Genomic DNA, 18,432 nt, shown 5'->3' on the forward strand with positions numbered 1-18,432 from the left:
TTTCTTTATATATACGTTTGTTATATATATATATATATATATAAATTTTTCCAGTGTATCTATACATATAATTTTCCAGATAAACTTTTGTATGTAGAGTACTGTTTGTAGACTCACTCTTATTTGTAGGAGGTGTTTGATGGGAAAGAACTCAATATATACGTATATATGTGTACATATATATATACAAATACATAACAGACAAAAAATGTGAATTTTGCACTGTTTTGGGACTGAACCCAAAGACAAGACATCCTGGTTGCCCTTGTCCTACCCAGTGGCAGCAGGCAGCTCAGTGCACTGTTGTTGCCCTGGCTTGTACTTCATCCATTGCTCATGCCAGACATCCACATATGTGCACCATACAGCAGCCCTCCACATTGCTACAGATGCTTACCTCAGCTCCACAGTCAACATCTGCAGGGGCAAGCCCACAGAAAGAGGTTGTAAGGTCCTCATTATCAATGAACACAACACAAATGGTGAAAGTAACCTTTTATTTGCATGTGATATAGAGACATACATACTGCAAACACATGCCACACATCATAAAAGGACAGGATACTTGGGGGATCGCAGCAGAGAAACATTAGCATCTGCTTCTAATAACCAGCGTAAATAGTACATGCTCTGAGTTTCTCATGGTGTTTCTGAACAGAATTCCAGAAGAGTTGCACACATGGCACAGCCAGGCTCATTAACACCACCGGCCAGCTGCACACTATGCCAGTGGGAACCCAGCCCTGCCCGACCATGCAGGGCAGAGCTGGTGGGCACAGCTTTGCACTCCACTTCAGCTCCTTCACTGCTGCCCTGCCCCTCCCTGCTGCAGTGGGATGGCGTGCCAGCAGCCAGGCTCACTCAGGCTTTTGAGAAAGACCATTCCAACAGAGGTGGAAGGGTCCTCATGGAGCTTTCTGACTCCTGGAGTCCCACCGGTGGGATACGGGCCCTGTGAGAAACTGCTGTTAGTGGCATGCAACATAGCACAACCTGGCAGAGAAATGCCAGATTCCCAGAATTACTATGCTAAACACAACAAGAAAATGCTCAAAGCATTGCTGTCCAGGCAACACTCACAAACTAAATCTTCTGTAGATTAGGACAAGTTCTGGAGAAATGAGAAAGAATGCAGCCAGCTAAGTAAAGACAGGTGTGTGGCTCTGCTGCCTGGTGTGTAAGAACAGAAACAACTGTGGGATGAGATGAAAGCCTTGCTGTGAGCACAGGTTGGTTCATGGAGGCATGTTTGTGACTGCACAGACACAGTGCCATACAGCAAAACATAGGCCAAACATCCCCAGCACAAACACCAAGGGTAGTTCTGGAACTAGCTGGAAATTCCTGTATCTACATCAGTTGCATTGCTGTTTCCTCTGGCTTCTAGCTCAGCCCTTCCATCATAAGGCAATTATTTTAACTCTCTTAAATATCTCACTAAATAGTCTAGGTTTATTTTGGTCACTTGATTGATTTATGGGTAAAAAAAACTCCAACAAACCTGAATCTTCAGTCCTGTATGGCTTATGACCAAAATTATCACATCTCGGATTAGTATATTTGCCACAATAATGGAATCCATTTTCAGAATATCAAGATTTCCTCTGAGCTACATCTGTTAGTGATAGGGCAAGTTTTTCTTGTCCCTGTCACATCGAAGAAGCCTGTGAGGAAGGCAGGAAGAATGCTATGTGCTATGTGTTATGCTGGCCATGCTAGGTTTTCTCCTAGCAGCAATATTTACAGCATGTCCTGGACTGGACTGCCCACCAGCGATGTTCACAACTGGTGGCCCACCAACTATTAAGTGCTCTGAACTTCTTTGACAAGCAGCCTGTTTTTAATGGGTGGGATAGCTTTTACTGATGTGTTTACTTCATGAAACATTCAATTAGCCAGATTCATCATCAGCATATTTGCTCGTCCTGCCTTTGTGTTGGGTGCTTCATCAAGCTTTTCCTCATGTGCACAGTTTGCCATCTGCTTGTAGGTTGTTCAGAGACTGTGTGAAGATTCTCTCTCTCTGAGAAAATGTGTGCTGGTCCATTGAAGTATTTGCTAGTGATGCAATGGCAGCTGTTATCATCACGTCATATGTGTGCGGGTGGTTGCAATACATGGTATATAGGTTGTCAAAATTTGCCAGGAAGATGTGTTTTTGATTGTGGTATTGTGTGCATGTGTGGTACTGCTGGAGCAGCACGCATAGGACTTGGAATATTACATGAGTACTATGCGTGAGTGCTATATAAACCACATACCAGAGTGGTTACATGCTGTATTGGGTGACAGTAACACCATATTCACACAGCTTTTTCACATATCTCTTTATCAGCTGCCCGTTTTTGAGTATTCCTTGGGGCCCTGGTTGTTTCCATGTGTGTGCTGGGCAGTGGACTTCACTGAGAGCACTCTCACACTTGGAAACCAACTTTTCCTTGCCAGCAGTGCTCTGGCTCTGGATGCCAACAGTTCAGGCTCTGTGGGACAATGGTTCATTTCCAATGTCTGTCAAGATGTTTATGCTGTTTATGTGTAGGCCTTTGTCACCTGGTATTAATTGGATTGTGCCCTCTCTGCCTTTGAAGGCACAGAAGGCTTCAAACTCCTTTTTTATTACACATGGTGCTGCGGCCTGTAATACTAATCAACTACATTTGGAAACACCAAGTTGTAAATATGGGATATGCAGCACGCCACTGCATCCATGGAGATCAAATGGTCTCATGGCTGCTGAGGACTTGCCTGCAGTTAATGACCTTCTTTAGCTCAGAAACCTGTCTGCTGCACTTTTGCACCAAGATGCCAATGGATAAACCTGAGGAAGCCTGTAGTCACCACAAATTTGATTTGGTTTCCTCCCCTTCTGGTTATGGAGAAGTGTTGATTGCTGTGACGTCCTGGATTGTTACTTTGCAAGCATATAACTGTTTGTCATGGCACGCACTGTTTATGCTATATAGTCTGCTTTATTTCTTCTCATCTGGAAAGGCAAGTATTTACCTCTAGTGGGTATTGAAAATGAAGTTTAGAATCCTGCTTCCATTTAACCAGGCCAGACACTGTAGTGCATGGTCCTATTAGTAAGAAATCTCTTTGGCAAAGGTACCCAACACAATGAGAAGGGTCCTGACAGTACTATTGAATAGATAGTGCTCTATCTCTACTCTGGTGTTTTGCCAGGTGATGACTGAGCCGATAAGGAATTCTGCACATTGTTGCAGTGCCTGGCCTCCTCTCATCCTGCCTGATAGATGAGTTGAACATCACACACTGAAGCATGACCAGCAACATGTCGTTTCCTCTCATTGGGGCTGAGCAGCCCTGAGTCACAGCAACCCATGAATGGCATGCCGGTGGGCACTGGCATTTGGAGTGACGTCACTGCTGCCTGTTGGGGCACAGAAGCTTGGGACTGATTAAGTTTTAACTTTTGAGTCTGGAGCTATATGTGTGGGCTCACAGCTGGGGACTACAAAGTGCTATATGGAATTGGCACAGAGAAGAAACACACAGATTGCCTGCTGTCAGGACATCTGTGTCTTTTTATTTTGGGTACATTTAGCACTTACAGTGTTTCACATCTGTCACATATGCAATATGGCACTGACAGTGGTTACCGTTATATTTACATTTTGCCTTGATCACATTTGTTGTTGTTGTTTACCCTGTCTGCAAAGCCACCTCCTTGCCCGCACACATTTCATTTGTTAGCATCAGGGGTGCCTGGCACTGAATGTTACCAGCAGTGTGCTTGGTGACACACACATGGCATTAACAACATGGCATTCAGCTTGTGTATCAATCCCACATCATTTGTATTCTCTTCACAAATGCCACCTCCCCTGTTCTGCCTGGACCTACATCATCTTCTCCTGCACAGCACTTGCATGGCACAGGATAATTGAAAGACAGGCCTGCAAGAGACCCCAAGTGGTCTGAAGACCACATTAGTGGCTTAATTTGCCCCCTGCTCAAAGCACACACACAACATAAGCTAGTCTGGACAGACATTTGTCTAATCTAGTCTTTAAAAAGTCTAAGCTACTCTTAAAAGCTCTCAGTTGCAGCAAATCCAAAATCCCCCTCAGCAACAATTTTCATTCTGCCCATGTTAATGTTTTATGTAAACTTTGGGTGGAAATGCAACTTGTCGTTTGAGATGTAGCATGTGATTTCAGATTCTGCTGCTGCTAAGTCTGACATAAATACAATGATCCACCTCTCACCCTCTTTCCCAAAATGATTCCTCACTTATTTGCTAACATCCCTGTCATTTCAGCTTCAGTCTGGAGTTTGGAGTCACAATGTCTAACTGATGTAGACCTGTTCAGCTGGTGGTCATGTCTTTGCTTCAGAACATGGCCAGGATTGTTCTTCTGCTTGCAAATTCACACCTTTTATCCCTTCCTTTGTACATCTCGTGCATTCCTGTTTGTCCTTTCATTGGTCATGGCATGTTCCTGATTCTGACCTGCATACAGATTGGGAATAAAGTACTGCATCTTTATAGCACATTGCAGCTACTGCTGCTCTCCTGGTAGGCTTTTATCTTCCCTTGGGCTGTCTTTGATTGCAAGTGGTATGGAGCTCCCTGATGGAATCACCAGGAAAGCCATTGGATCACCACTTATACTGCCAATGCTACAGCTGGATGGACTTGAAGGCAAGGATTGAAAGCTCCAGTGTTTTCTCTAAGGAAAGAAATTAATCTCTAATGGGAGTGGAAATCTGCCATTTTGCTAGATCTGTTAGGAAAATGAGGGGAACAAGAAAATGAGATTCCTGGAACAAAATCTGTCCTTGGAATATATCACATCACAAGCCTTTCTCACAACAGAATTATTTCATTATTATTTTTTAATTAAACCATTCTTAAAAATAATCCTTACTTTTAAATCACAAGTCAACATGCAAATGTTAGCCCTAGGAGCTCAAAAGTCTCAGGCTATACAAATTTCTCTCATCCCTTCTATGGAAACAACAAAAGATGAATACACAAGGAATGTCTGTTAAGGATAAGTTTTAATGATCATCTGCAACTTATTATTCCATAATACATGCCATTAATAAACTGAATTACCCCCAAAAGTCTGTCCTGTGAGAAGTGCTATATTTCCTGCATCTGCTGCATCTGTTTTATCACATCTTTGCAGCCTTCTTAAAGCATTGTGGAACATGTTAAAAAGAGTTCCAGCACAAAGCAATCACAACTCAGGTACATAATATCTGAATCTTTTGTCTTCTTCCTTTGAGGCCTTTTATTTAACTTTTTACTGTTTCTGTATGTGAGGAATAACTTCCAACTGCAAATAGTTCACTCTACCTTCTTTCCTCTCTTTGACTGGAAATCTTTGTCTGAAATTTGGGTTCAGAGCATTAAAACTCACCCTAGTAAATGGTAGAGTCACCAATAGATTCAAGCTGTCACATTGTTCTGAGAGTTCTACTTCAAGGCCACGGAAGTTAATAGGATACTTTTCATTGCCTGCAGTGAAAACTATCCTGGGCCTATATTAGTGCATGCATAATTAGTGAGTGGGAGATGAAAGGACCGTGTTACCTTCCGATCCCACATTTTTAGTGGACTGTTTTCCCTAGCCATGTGGCTGCAAGATTCTCATTCCAATCTGCCCTTATCTTGATTTGGGCAAAAAATGTTTCTCATAATGGTTTCATTATGCTAAGGTATGCACCTCTTCATAGAATTAAATTAACCTCTGTCCTGTTCAGATATACTGTTATCATCATTACCATTAAATTAGTTGTTCTGAAGCAACTGCAGACAAGACATCAAGCCAGGCCCCCCCTGGCCTCATTCCACAGAGTGAGCTGCAGCACTCAGTTCCAATGAATGTATTGGGAAATGCACTGCTGCAGATTGAGAAGTCCAGGCTGCCTCTCCTCCCTGTCTCCTTGCAGCTGTCCTTCGTGCCGGTAAGCTGCTTGCTCAGGAAAGTGTCAGAGAGGAGGTCTGGAGGGGAACTGCTTTGTGATTGCACGTGAGAGAATCCAGAGCTCTCGGTTTTCGCCTGGGTCCCTGGCTGTGAGCTGATTCCTCTGTTCCTCGTGTGTGAAATGGCTGCAATGTCTCTTCCCCATTTCCCCACTCTGCTGTCTGACAGGCACTGTAACTGCACCTTCAATGCAAACATAGCTTTCAATATCACACTTTCCAATTGCTCTTTATTACATTGGTAATTTTATGATCTACTCAATGGCTAATGTTTGCATGATTTTCCTCTATGAAATTGTTGTGTAGTTTCTGTCCCTAAATTACAAACCCATGAATGATTTGATAATGTTTGGTTCATTTAGAAAACATCTATCCCTTGTCATTAATGTTATTATAGTGCATAACTTGTACTTTTCATCTTAGGCAAATCTTAGTATGGGCTTTCTTGGACTGAGAGCAGCAAAACTCCCATTCTTTGTGTTTTAAGGCTTTTTCTTAGACAACTGGCATTCTCACCAGTAAAAAAATCTGGGCAGCAACCAAACTTTTATTGTAAAAGAAGCACGATGAAAAGAAATATGCTTTATAAGTGCTAAAAGCCACGAGAGAATCCTGGATGTGCAAAAATTAAGTAAGGCTAAGATGTCACTCTGTATTTATGACAAATATATACATATATGTGTGTACACAAAGCCAATCTCTTTTTCAAGGACAGGTAATGATTTCATGATGTGGACAGTTGACTTCATTACAGTAAGACATATGGTTTCATAAATTCAATACTTACTGTGGGGTATTTGTTAAAATTTTAATGCCACACACTGTTCTAAACTTATTGTGAAGAGAAATACCAGCTGGTGATGAGAAGCAGAGCTAAGAGTGCTGGATCACACCAAACTTTGCCAGGACACAGATAGGTGAAGCCACCTAACAATTACCAGAATTTTGCAGCAGACACTGTAGTGTGGAAGCTTCTTGGCTGCTCTTCAGCTCTGGTGGCTTGATACCATTTTAGCATGGTGGGCCAGGCATTTGATATGAAACCTCTATGTCTTTGCTTACTGGCAAAATGAAAAAAATGCGATTAAAATCTAGACATACACAAAGTACATGGAATGAATTCCTGTACCTGCTCTGATAAATATGAATTTTGCATGTGTCTTCAAAAGGCCAGGATTTTACCCAAATTTTTAGGTCTCCTTATTTTGAAATAAAAGACACATTTTTAAACTTAATTTATAAAGACACCTACCATAAAACTTGCTTGCATATATAGTAGTGTTACCAATCAGCTTTTCAAGATGTAAGCCTTTATAACTTAATGATGCCTTTTCTATTTAGAGAGTAATTATATAGTAGATTGTTACATTTTGAGCAAAAGAGAAGTGGATTTGAGTTTCAAGTATGTTCTTAGATTTTGATTTGAATTATTGCTCATTGTTGGGATTTGTCTGAGGTCTGTGCTGGCATCAGTGTAATAATATAAAATACGCACAATGGCTCTATAGCTGCTTATACCCACACACACATATTCTCAAACACAGTTTTAGTCCACAGTGGAACTCACCTGAGGCATGTCAGTTCCCTGTCCTTCTGTCATTCTGTTGTGTTCCTTTTGAGCTACCAATGTCTAGTTTTAGAGGATTCTAATTAGGTAGATGAGACATGTCTAAACCTCAGTGCACTGGTTCACAACAAATGTCTGGTTTTAAAGCTTAGCATCTATTTCTGCTTGGGGAAATACAGTAAAAACAATGTGGATTTTTAACTGTACTGTGAATATCTAGTTTCCACTGAACTATACTTTTAGCAGAGAACCATTGCTGACGCTCTGGCTTGGAAAGATGGAGTGTAGAGACTTTAAGAAGCAGCCACAAGCTGAAAAAATGTACGCAAGGGCTTGGATCTGTATAAGAGTTCATGATATCACCCTCTAATACTGACTACACTTAATACAATATTTATTTAGTGAATATGTTAAATGAGTCACAGGTTTTTTAGCTAGACTTCCCTGGAACTTTCATTTTGCAAACAATTGACTGTGACCCTGCAAACACTGATTCATGTGCGTGGCAGTGATTGAGAGCACCCACAATATGAGAAATGAAGCATGTGTGTACCTCTGCACAGGGTCAGGGCCACAGAGGTGGGTGATACTGATTTCATACTTTTGACCCTAACCAAAACATTCCTTATTTTTAACAGCTTACTTTTCTTTCTTATTCTGTAAAGCAGTCTTTGGCTGGTGATAGCTGTGAGAATTCTGAAATCCATAATGTACCATGGGGACCTATTCTGATTTCTTTTGCCTTGTAACACACTTAGAAAACATGGAAAGTGAATAGTGAGAATTTTCTGTTGGTGAAAAGAAACAGAGTCATCCAGAGGTAGGAGACCCAAGAGAGCCAACCCCAGTGTCGCAGGAGAGGTCTCATTTTGTTCCAGAAGTTCCTTCATGATTCTGTGAGCATTTTCCCTCATTCACTGGTACTTTTACCAGCTTTACATTGCTCCCCTGCAAACCTAGCTGGTCCCATGGCCTGTATTCCATTCCCGCATCCGGGAAGTCCTGTGACAAAGCTACAAAACTCTCCTATTCTTAAAGGGAATCAGATATTGTGGAGTCCCCGGATATGTTTCTCTGTGATTCCAATTTGGTTTTCATCCCATAAACATGAGTTAACAGAGTTAGTTATATTAGGTGTATATGATGTAAAGAAGTCAACCCTTTTGGCTGATAGACGGGAGAGACTTCAGTGCGGTTTGTAACTTACTAGAAGCTTGTATTAGAAAGTGAAAGCCAGACCCCATGTTGATGAAATTATTTGAAATAGAAAAAGTATGCAGTACAAAATTCACACTGTCTGCCTCCTATCCACATTTACACTCACATTTGGAGCAGATAGAGGATTATGCTTTAGGACATGTTGGAATTCCCTTTATGGCAAAGAAAATATTCTTGGAATAATGGACATATCAGAATAGCTGGGCAGAGCTTCCTACTGAAATTGTTGGATCCATGCACATGCACAGATCCATGCATGGAACCTGGGAGATAATAATTTCTCACAAAACTCCTTTGAGTGTTTTCTGGGACAACAGGTTATATATTTCTTTACTAGCAAAATGCCCTTGCTCCAACTCTGACCTGTGCAAACTCTTTGTATGAACAGCCTTGAGAGCTTGTTTGCTGACTTGGACAGGGTTCCTTATGCTTGAGAGCTTGTTGAGGCAGTCTTGGACAGGGTTCCTTGTGCTACCTTTCCAGGTCACCATTCCTTACTGTAGATGGAGCCCTCCATGGTCGAAGGTAAGAATATGACTTACCCTAAAATCCCTGTATCAGCCATGCCTCCATGGAGTCTAAGTTGAAGCAACAAGTAATATGCATGCTCCTTCAGAGCAGTCAACAGAGGAGAGTTGTTACAGAGTCAATTCTTCCAACAGGAGGATGAACAATTCCAGCTATCTCCCAGACGTCTGCTTAAGTGCTCTCTCTTAGATGTTTCCTTAGATATTCTGCTGCTTCTTGGGAATCGCCTGTCCAACTTCAGACAACTCTATCTGTCTAAATCAGAGTTGATTATCCAGACTGACTTTATAATCTCACCCTAAGATCAATATCTAAAATAACTGCGGTGTATTTTGGCTTCTGGAGTCTCCTCTCTTTTCCCATTGACTATTACATAAGAAACTCACTCTGAGACATTTAAACAGAGTTAAGATAAAAAACACCCCTTCAGTAAAACTGTATGAGTACAGCCTATTTTCTATGATCTGTGCTATACACCTCTAGGACAAAGTAGGTTTTACTTTAGGAATGCCTCATTAGTTTCTTGCATTTAAATGCTGAATTGCTCAATTTTACTCAACAGGAAAAAAAAGTAAGTGGTCTGAGAACAAGACTGCATGTCTAGAAAAGACAAAATCCTCTGTGCAATGATATAGTAGGTACAGTACTGCACTTTAGTCAGCAACCATACCTTCATTCCCCGACACAAAGGCATCAGCAATGTGAGAACAGTGCAAGTTTGAATAATGCATCCAAAATCAGTGAGAGCACTAAAGTGTGATCATGGACAGACATTTCTCATCGGTCTTGCTTGCAAACAGTCAGAATGGGAAATCACCTCTGCAACTCAGCAGCATAGATTTACTTTTGCAAATGAAATGGTAGGAGATTGGAAAGCTTTGAAAGTTCTGCAAGAGCCCAAACATCAGTGGGGTTCTTAACACGTCTGACAGAGAGGATCACCTTCAGCCTTGAACATACTAAGTATAGACAAGAGGTACATAAGCAGTCAAAGATAACACCACTTCATATCAAGAGCTGCCATCCAGACCTACAAAGGAATTTGAACAACTGCTAACGATTTCTAAAGTCTGCACTTGATTACTGCAGGACTTCAGATACCCCCTCCAAATATTTATGATCTTTCACTACAAATCAGCATTTAAAAACACCTAAAACTATGCTGTAAAAACTCCAAGTACCTTAGTAATAGAATTATTATTAGATTTGTTTCTGTTTTACGGATACATTCTTTGGCTCCAGCTACGTGTTTCAACACACTCTCCTTACATCAAGGGCTCTTCAGGGCTTTTTCTATATGTGCTGAAAGACACTTCTTTACCTGAGGCTACTCTGCTAACTTCTTGGAGCATAAAGTATCTCAGGATAATTTAACCACATGAGGCACACTCAGAAGATTTGGCAGATTGTCTCGGGCATTTGGAGTTAACCAATAATAACATCCCTGCTCCTAATCCTCCAGATTTCTTCTAAGTTCTGCTTCTATTTGTTCTTAGTGAAAAGCATGGCATTATCTTATTACAGCAATTTGATTTTCATTATCTAAGTAGGCTGCTGTGTCAGCAAAAAGCAGCAATTTGGAAAGGATGGAAAAGACTGCGAGTCATGGATGAATGAGTGATTGGTGGAGGAAAAAAACAAGATAGAAGAGGGTACGTTGAGTGATTGAGTGAGCTTGGGAAAATAAGGTGAGGTCTGTGGTAACTGGTTCAGAAATTTGGCTCTTTGTTTAAGTGATTAAGTAGGGGGAGCCTGCACATATGACCTGTGCTTAGATGGCAGAAGTTCAGCCAGTAGTATGCTGTACAACAGTTTGTATGGAAGAAGCTGGAGTGCTGAGATGACTGCAAGGTCCTGTCTAAATCATTTGACAAGAAAAGCTGCCTGGTAAGAAATTGCCTGCCACCAAAATCCATTTCCAAATCTGCTTTTGAGATGCAATTCCTTTACCACAAGAAGAGACCTGTAAGGTAGGGAAAATCAATCTGCAACTTATGAACCTTCATTTAGTTATGCTGCAGGCATCCCTTTGGAGATACAAGGTTTCAAGGGATTATATATGAATTAGTATAGTCATGGAGCAGAGCATGCCCTTGTTGGTATCTAATTAGCTCCAGTTTAACCAAGTTTCTGGGCTGAGTGTCTTTAACATTTAAAATCTCTTGTATATCTTTCTCTGTGCGTAATCCAATGATCACTGAAGGCAACGGGGCCATGTCTACTGCAGTAAATAAGATAAACCAAGGACTACTCCCTGCTACTGATGTCAAGTTCTGATAGTACAGAGTATGTCCATATTTCTCAGCTCTCTTCCACAAGAGCAGAGTGACCAGAACCAAATTGTCATTGGGAATGACAACCCATGGGTCACACGCCTGAATGCTGCTTGGGCAGTGTCAGGGAAAGCTGGGACCAGATTTTGAAGCATGCTAAAAATATGTAGGATAGTCTTGTGCCAGTAACCATCCCTGGTTTATTAATACAGGTATACTCTGAGAGTCTTTTGATTTGCATCAGTAGACTACAAGTAGGTGAAAATGAGCCATCTTCTGTGATGGATCTGTAATCCTTTGAGATTCCCAGAGCATATTGCTTTTGGGTAAGAGACCTTCATCTTAAAAGAGAAAAAGGAATTTAAAAGCTGCTTTGGGCATTTTGCCAACTGCACAGCAACATCTGGTTGGCATTCAGAGGCTTCAGGGGCAGCTAATCCTGCTCTGAGTAGGATTAACATCCCTGTTTAAAACATACTCCTGGTACGTCTGGTGGAGCCAGGACTTTGGCAGTCCGGAGCAGAGGGAAAGAGTGCAGGAAGGAGGGCCTGTGTGTGACTGTCACAAAATGTTTCCATCCCCGCTTTGTTCTCTGTGGCTTCAGTGCTTCACCTGATGAAACAAAGCACCAAAGCTTTAGCTTCAGCAGTGCTGCCAAATGCTCATTAGCTACTGTGGAGGTGACTGCCTGTTTCCTTGTTACTACATACTCTACAAGTGAGAGCACTTATCAGCAAGGGGTGGAGTTATTTACAGAAATACTGCTCTGCTTTCCGTAGCACAGGTAAGAAAGAATATATTCAGCACAGATGCGTGTAAATCCCAATTACGTTGCTTGTCAAACCATTTTCATGAAGGAAATAACAAGATTTATAGGGACCACAATTGTAGCAGAACTCATGGATGAGCTCCTACACAAAATTTTATCCTTTTCCACAGTTAGGGGTAAAGAAGTTGAATTTCCTTGACTACAAATACCTCTGCTGACAGTGACAGTGGCTGCCTGATTTCTTAAAGACCATTCTACTGATAAACTCAACTGTTGGAAAGTATGAGACAACACAGAAATTTGGTGCTGCCTTACAAAGTCTGGAAAACCTTACATTTTAAGTAGATTCTCTTTGAAACTGGAGGGCTGTGGACCTGTGAGAAGCATAACAGGCCATAACCCATGTTGTCCAGAGGGCTAGGGGAATTGTTCCCTGCAGCTCTAGAGCAAGGGTCAGTAGGAACACATGCAGAACTGCACACACATTTTATGGCTTGCCCCAGTCCTCTTTGTGAGAAACATACAATTAAGGGCTTATTAATTAACCATATATTCTGAAAGCCATATATTCTGAACATGGGAAGCACTGATATGTGTAAGCAGTTTCTTCTGCACTCTTCCCTTTAAGACTGTATAGAAGACAAATTACTGTTACACTTCTGCACGTCACTGTAAGAGTCTGCCACATAACTGCTGGTGAAAATTAGTTTGGCTCTGCTGAAGAGGCAGTTCAAATTATAGCTCAGCTGAGTGTTTGGCCTGTGTACTCAGATTTATAGATACCACCAAGCCTATCATATCCAGGTGAAGCATTTGCATACTTGCATGCAGTATTTACATATTAAAGTACAGTATTTACATGTTCTTTATTTTACATGTCGAGACTTTTGACAAATAAAGGAAACACTTCAAACTGTGTCTTTATTTTTGTTTCCTATGTCTCAGATTTTCCAGAAAAATAAGTTGCTACATCCCCCTCTTTCATCCCCAAAAAGGAGCAGGAAAACGAGTGGCTTTCCTGCAGCAGCTGTTGCACCTGCTGTTTACAGTGAAGCACAGCAATGCTTCTTTTCTGGTCCGCAACATTTCCTCTAGCAGTCAAAGCCAACACATCAAAGTGAAAGCTCCGAAGGAGAAAAACAATGTGACCTATTGTTCCAAGAAAACAAAATAAATCATTTGTAGGAAAGGAGTAAAACTCCTAACTGGATTTTCACAACATAAATATTGGGAAGAAGACCGTGCAAGGCAAGATGTAACGTGTGGTTGTGATGATGCTCGACACGCTACAATTTCTAGAGCTTCACTGTACTCTCACTTGATATGTTCTGACAATAGAAGCAAGGCATACAGTGCATGCCATGACTCTTTGGAGACACACATTGCAGCTCAAGATAAAAGCCAGTGTTGCATCCTCTCATTTGCTTCTATTTCTAGTTTTGAAATGTCCCAAATTCTGGAACTCTTCAGTCTGATGAAGTTTGGACCTATTCTTGTAATCTCAGTGTTTCTCCTTTTGTTCTTCTTCCTTGCTCTTGTTTGTTGTTCTTATGATGGAAATACCTTGAGGTTCCCACTGAGGGCCCCATTGTGCTAGACAATTATACTGCACAAAGAGGTTGTGATGTAAATAGAGAAACCAGTGTGTGGTAGAGGAAACACAGTAGAGGATCAGCTTTGCCTGTACTCTCCTGAAAGGTCAGAAACAGAGGTGGTTAAAATCCTGCTTTGTGTTGCCTGGCTTGTAAATTCCTTTTTATTAAAGGAGGAAGTCAAATATGCTACATCATTTTACCTGGATGAGAGGGATTAGATTTTTTTAAAAACCTAAAATACAAGTTGCTATGCTGTAAGGAGGAGGTGTGGAAACATATACTTGATTGCCAACCAGGATTTCTCAAGAAACTCAATGAAATCTGGAAGATTGCCTGCCTTCATGAAATCATATTATCCAGAGGCACTCGGGTTACCTCCCCTCTTAGCATAAACGTATTAGTTTTGACCTTGTGACCTAGATATGTGTAATAAAATCTTCAACTTGCTCTCACCAGTATTGCTGCAGCCAGGTACCTGTGGAATGGTGCACCCTATTTCCTGTGATCCCAGTTTGGGGTTCTGATTAGAAAACTGAAGGCACAGAAATCAAAGGCTAGTTCCTGTTTTCTGGATGCTGTTTTGGGAGCCCCTCCATCAGAGAAAAAGAAACAGAGCCGAAAAGTCTGTCTAAAAGTAGATCTCTGTCAATTTACTTGAAAGAGTCTGGCATAGCAGATGCAGAAGTGTGTATCCAGCTGAAATAAAAGCAAACACAGTTGTTTCATAAGAAATGGAAATCCAGAATTTGACTCAGTTTCTTCCTATTGTAATGAAAGTCCAGAGGAAATTAATGAAGTAAATGAAACAATTCCACTGCCTTGGTTTAATGACTTCCACACAAAACCCTCAAAGGGTTGGTACATTCTGCCTCCTGGGTTCACAGCACTGGGCCAGGTCCTTGGAATAATAGCAACAGGCTGAAAAGCTGTGTCTCATGCTCTGATGTTAATGCACTGAACCGAAACAGTTGCAAAATAAATACTGAAAATAAAGAACTTTGGACTGGTCAAGGGGTAAAAGCACAGTTTGTAGAGCTTAGTGTAGAGATAACTATACTGAACTTTGATGGCCATTGAGAGGTAGGGGATCAGAGGACTCAACTCATTGCATTCCCTCTACAGCCTTTGCATGGATAAACCATGAGCAAGGTAAAAAAAAGTAAATTTTCAATGTTAAGTATATACAATCCTATAGTGCACTAGCTTGATAAAAAACTCCATTAAAGAGGCTCCTATTTCTGTTCTATTTCCTCTGCTGTATCTGTCACTGACCTTGTCACTTAGGAACATCTTTCTTACCCTGTCTTACTCTCAACAAAGCTACAAATTTACTTTCCCCCATTAATGTGAAATATCATTACCAAGTGTCCGAGAACTACTTATACAGCTAGATCTTGCCATAAAAAAAAAAAAAATCTTCATTAAAAATATAGATCTAGAACTACTTATACAGCTATATCTTGCCATTAAAAAATCTTCATTAAAAATATAGAATTTCCTTTATAATGCAACAGGTATTTGGTAATTAGAGAAAAATCTGATGCAACTGATGTCATGAAACTATAACTAAATGCTATCTGACCCTCATGTGTTATATTTTACCATCTGAGAACTGCAAAAGGCTTTGGGGGTCCACACAGTGCTTTTGCTGTATGTGCACAGGGTTAGTACAGACAGGGGTGGCTGCTGGCTGGGGCTAAGGGTGTAAAGAAGCACACCTATTAAAGCTGAAATACAGAAATAGTTTCTTAGGCACACAGTCACAGACAGATGTACAACTCCCTTTGGTTTTCACTGAGGCTTAGGTACTGCTCTACACTTTCTTCTAGTTTCCCCCTCCCTTCCATCCAAACTAAGATGTAAAGATTATTGACCTTGTACTGCTTTCATAGACCAGACAAAACCAACAGGAATAGCTTATTTCAGCACCTGAAAAAAAAAATCTTTAGCAGTGAATGCCTTAAAAAAACCCTGAAGACAGATGAATTCTGATGAATCCGGCTGAAGTGCTTTAAGGTATTACTGCCCTGCTGTCGTCTGCCACTCCTGCAGCAGCTGCCCGTGAGTTCAGAGTCAGCAAAAGGGCATGAGGACCAAGGTCCTGGCTGGTCCATCACACAGATGAGCCCATTAATTGAGGGTATCTTTGTGGCAAAATGGGATTACTCTGCTGGCCCACTGCCAGGCAGCAATGCCACCAGACAGGCAGCCACAAATGCCACAGACAGGCAGCAGCTGGGGTGTCAACATGGCCTGTTGTGGGTCAGTCATTCTTCCTTACCCTCCTTAATCTTTCTCTCCCTTTCTCTTACAATTCTCTCTCTCACCTTTCTATCTGTATTTCTTCACTGCAATGCAAGAGTTAGATCTCCATAGGAAATCCACCTCCAAGCTCCCACCAGTACCCTCCCAGACAATTAAGCTTTGTTCCCCCTCCCCCGCAATCTCTTTTTGTTTTGTTATTGTCAGCTGGTCTCTTGGATTAGGGTTTGCAGCTCTCTCTGGGCTCAGGAAAGCTTGGTAGCTTGGCAGGATTTCTTGCCAGATCAGTGATCCTAATGTGAGTGCCAGAATCCTGCAGTTTGCATAATGCTAATTTGCTTTTCAGCCCAAGTTGCCAACTCACATGCTGCTTAGCACATCAAGTAGCAGAAGGAGTGTGCGCTCTACTCCTAGCGAGGAGGAGGAGAGTAATTGGATAGATACCCACTACCTGAAATGGAAATTAATCTAACCAACCCTGGGTATAAACCTTAATGCACTGCTGAGCTTCTGGTAAAAGGTCATTAGACTGAAACTGTTCGGAGCCAATTAGTTCCTTATTCTCAAAGCTCTGATTTGGAGTTTTCACTGGCACAATAAGGTTACAAATGCTGCTGCAATTATGGCAATATTAATTCACTCAGACCTAGATCCTGTCACCCTTACTCATTGTAAGGGTAGTAGAACTGGACCTTAATGCCTGTGCCAATGAAATACTGGACATGTCAGGGTGGGGTGATACTGGGAGATAGCACCACACCTAAGGGATGTTGCCAGTCACTGGGCTGAATGCCAGCTACTTTCAGTTGACTGGGTGTGGGGCTATCTCACTGCATTACCACACACTCAAGTGTCTAACTGCAATACCAGTTCTTTCAAAGCAAAAGAAAGCCAGACCGCCTAGAAAAAAACACCTTAGCCATCACCTTTGTTTTCATTCTAAGCCACACACACACCGATGCTGATATGGCTGCAGCATGAGTCCTAAAAGGTGGGACCCTTCTGAACAAGTTGTCCAGGCTGTCTCTCCAATAAACTTGGGGAAGTGAGTAGCTCTGAAGAAAGATTGATCCTTCCTGCATGAGACACCACTCAGGCAGGGTGAGTTGGACTGCCTTCCAAAGGCACTAGAATCTCTCCCTCAGCTGAAGGGCAAGAGGCTCTGTACTGGATCCATTCAGTCAGCTGAAGTTTGTGGAGCTGTACCTCATGCTTAGTGACAGAACCTGAGCCTGCTTTGCATTCTGACTGATGGCTTGGTCCCAGACAGGGACTGTGGGTCACAACTCCTGCGCCAGTCAGCTGATGCAACACTCCCAGCCCCTTGGGACAGGCAGTGAGACGCTCCTCTTGTCAGCTCCTGAGCAGCAGTGAGTAACTTGGGAGCTGTGAGAAGCCACTTTGATTTTCTCTGTTTGGTCAGCAGGAAAGCACCCCTTGGGACAGGCAGTGAGACGCTCCTGAGCAGCAGTGAGTAACCTGGGCGCTGTGAGAAGCCACTTTGATTTTCTCTGTTTGGTCAGCAGGAAAGCACGAGTGCTGGTCCAACAGGCCGTGCAGACCTGCTCCTGGGAGCACAGCTCACCCACGGGTACTCGGTGAGCAGCTTGCTGCTGACATTGTCCCAACGCCCAGCAAGTGCCACGTGGGAAGGAAGGGCTTTGGAGGAGTGCTGAGCGCTCACTCTCTAATCTAGGAGGTGTGGAGATTGCAGGGGACTTGGGTGAGGAATTTACAATTAAGGCTATGAAAGAAACTGGCCGAGTAAGACACAAGCAAGAATTAATGGCCAAATAATATTGCTTAAATTTCTTGATCTTCTATGATTGGATTTTGTTGGTTTGGAAAGTGTAGAGGTGAAATTCTCCCGAATGTGTCTTTTTATTTTGTCCTGTGTGATGCCTTGCATTGTGTTCCTCTCCATTTTAATAAAGCTCCAAATATGTGTAAAAATGGGAACTGGAGTGATTTATTACCCCTCCATTGAAGGCTGTGTATTGAGAAACAGAAAAACATTGCTTGTTAAAACACTATCTCTACAGAAATGCCTTATCACTTGGGTTTAGAGGAGCACAGGAACATAAAATATAGTACCATCTGGCAGACTAATGAAAGAGAAGTATTCTTAGGACTTTTGAGGTTTGAGAAAAATGTCAAAATCCAGCTCTTTTCTACTGTGTTAGCGATGTGCACTTGCTGTCTCATGGGACAGGGCTGTTGACTCAAACTAAAGGTGCAAGTTGCTTCCACTGCTGAGGACATCA

General features: G+C 41.9%; 2 long non-coding RNA genes across 2 annotated transcripts; one reads left to right on the plus strand and one right to left on the minus strand.

The window, feature by feature from the left end:
• Positions 1 to 587: 587 nt before the first annotated feature.
• On the minus strand, positions 588 to 17,514 carry LOC120511442. Its single transcript, XR_005629720.1, has 3 exons — positions 16,234 to 17,514; positions 15,781 to 15,835; positions 588 to 952 (listed from the first exon to the last, which is right to left on the minus strand). It is a non-coding gene; the product is annotated as an uncharacterized LOC120511442 (long non-coding RNA).
• LOC120511441 lies at positions 14,646 to 18,121 on the plus strand. Its single transcript, XR_005629719.1, has 2 exons — positions 14,646 to 15,055; positions 17,695 to 18,121. It is a non-coding gene; the product is annotated as an uncharacterized LOC120511441 (long non-coding RNA).
• Positions 18,122 to 18,432: the final 311 nt, after the last annotated feature.

The sequence above is a fragment of the Passer montanus genome, unplaced genomic scaffold, assembly GCF_014805655.1.
Source record: "Passer montanus isolate IOZ18808 unplaced genomic scaffold, ASM1480565v1 scaffold11, whole genome shotgun sequence".
NCBI lineage: Eukaryota > Metazoa > Chordata > Aves > Passeriformes > Passeridae > Passer > Passer montanus.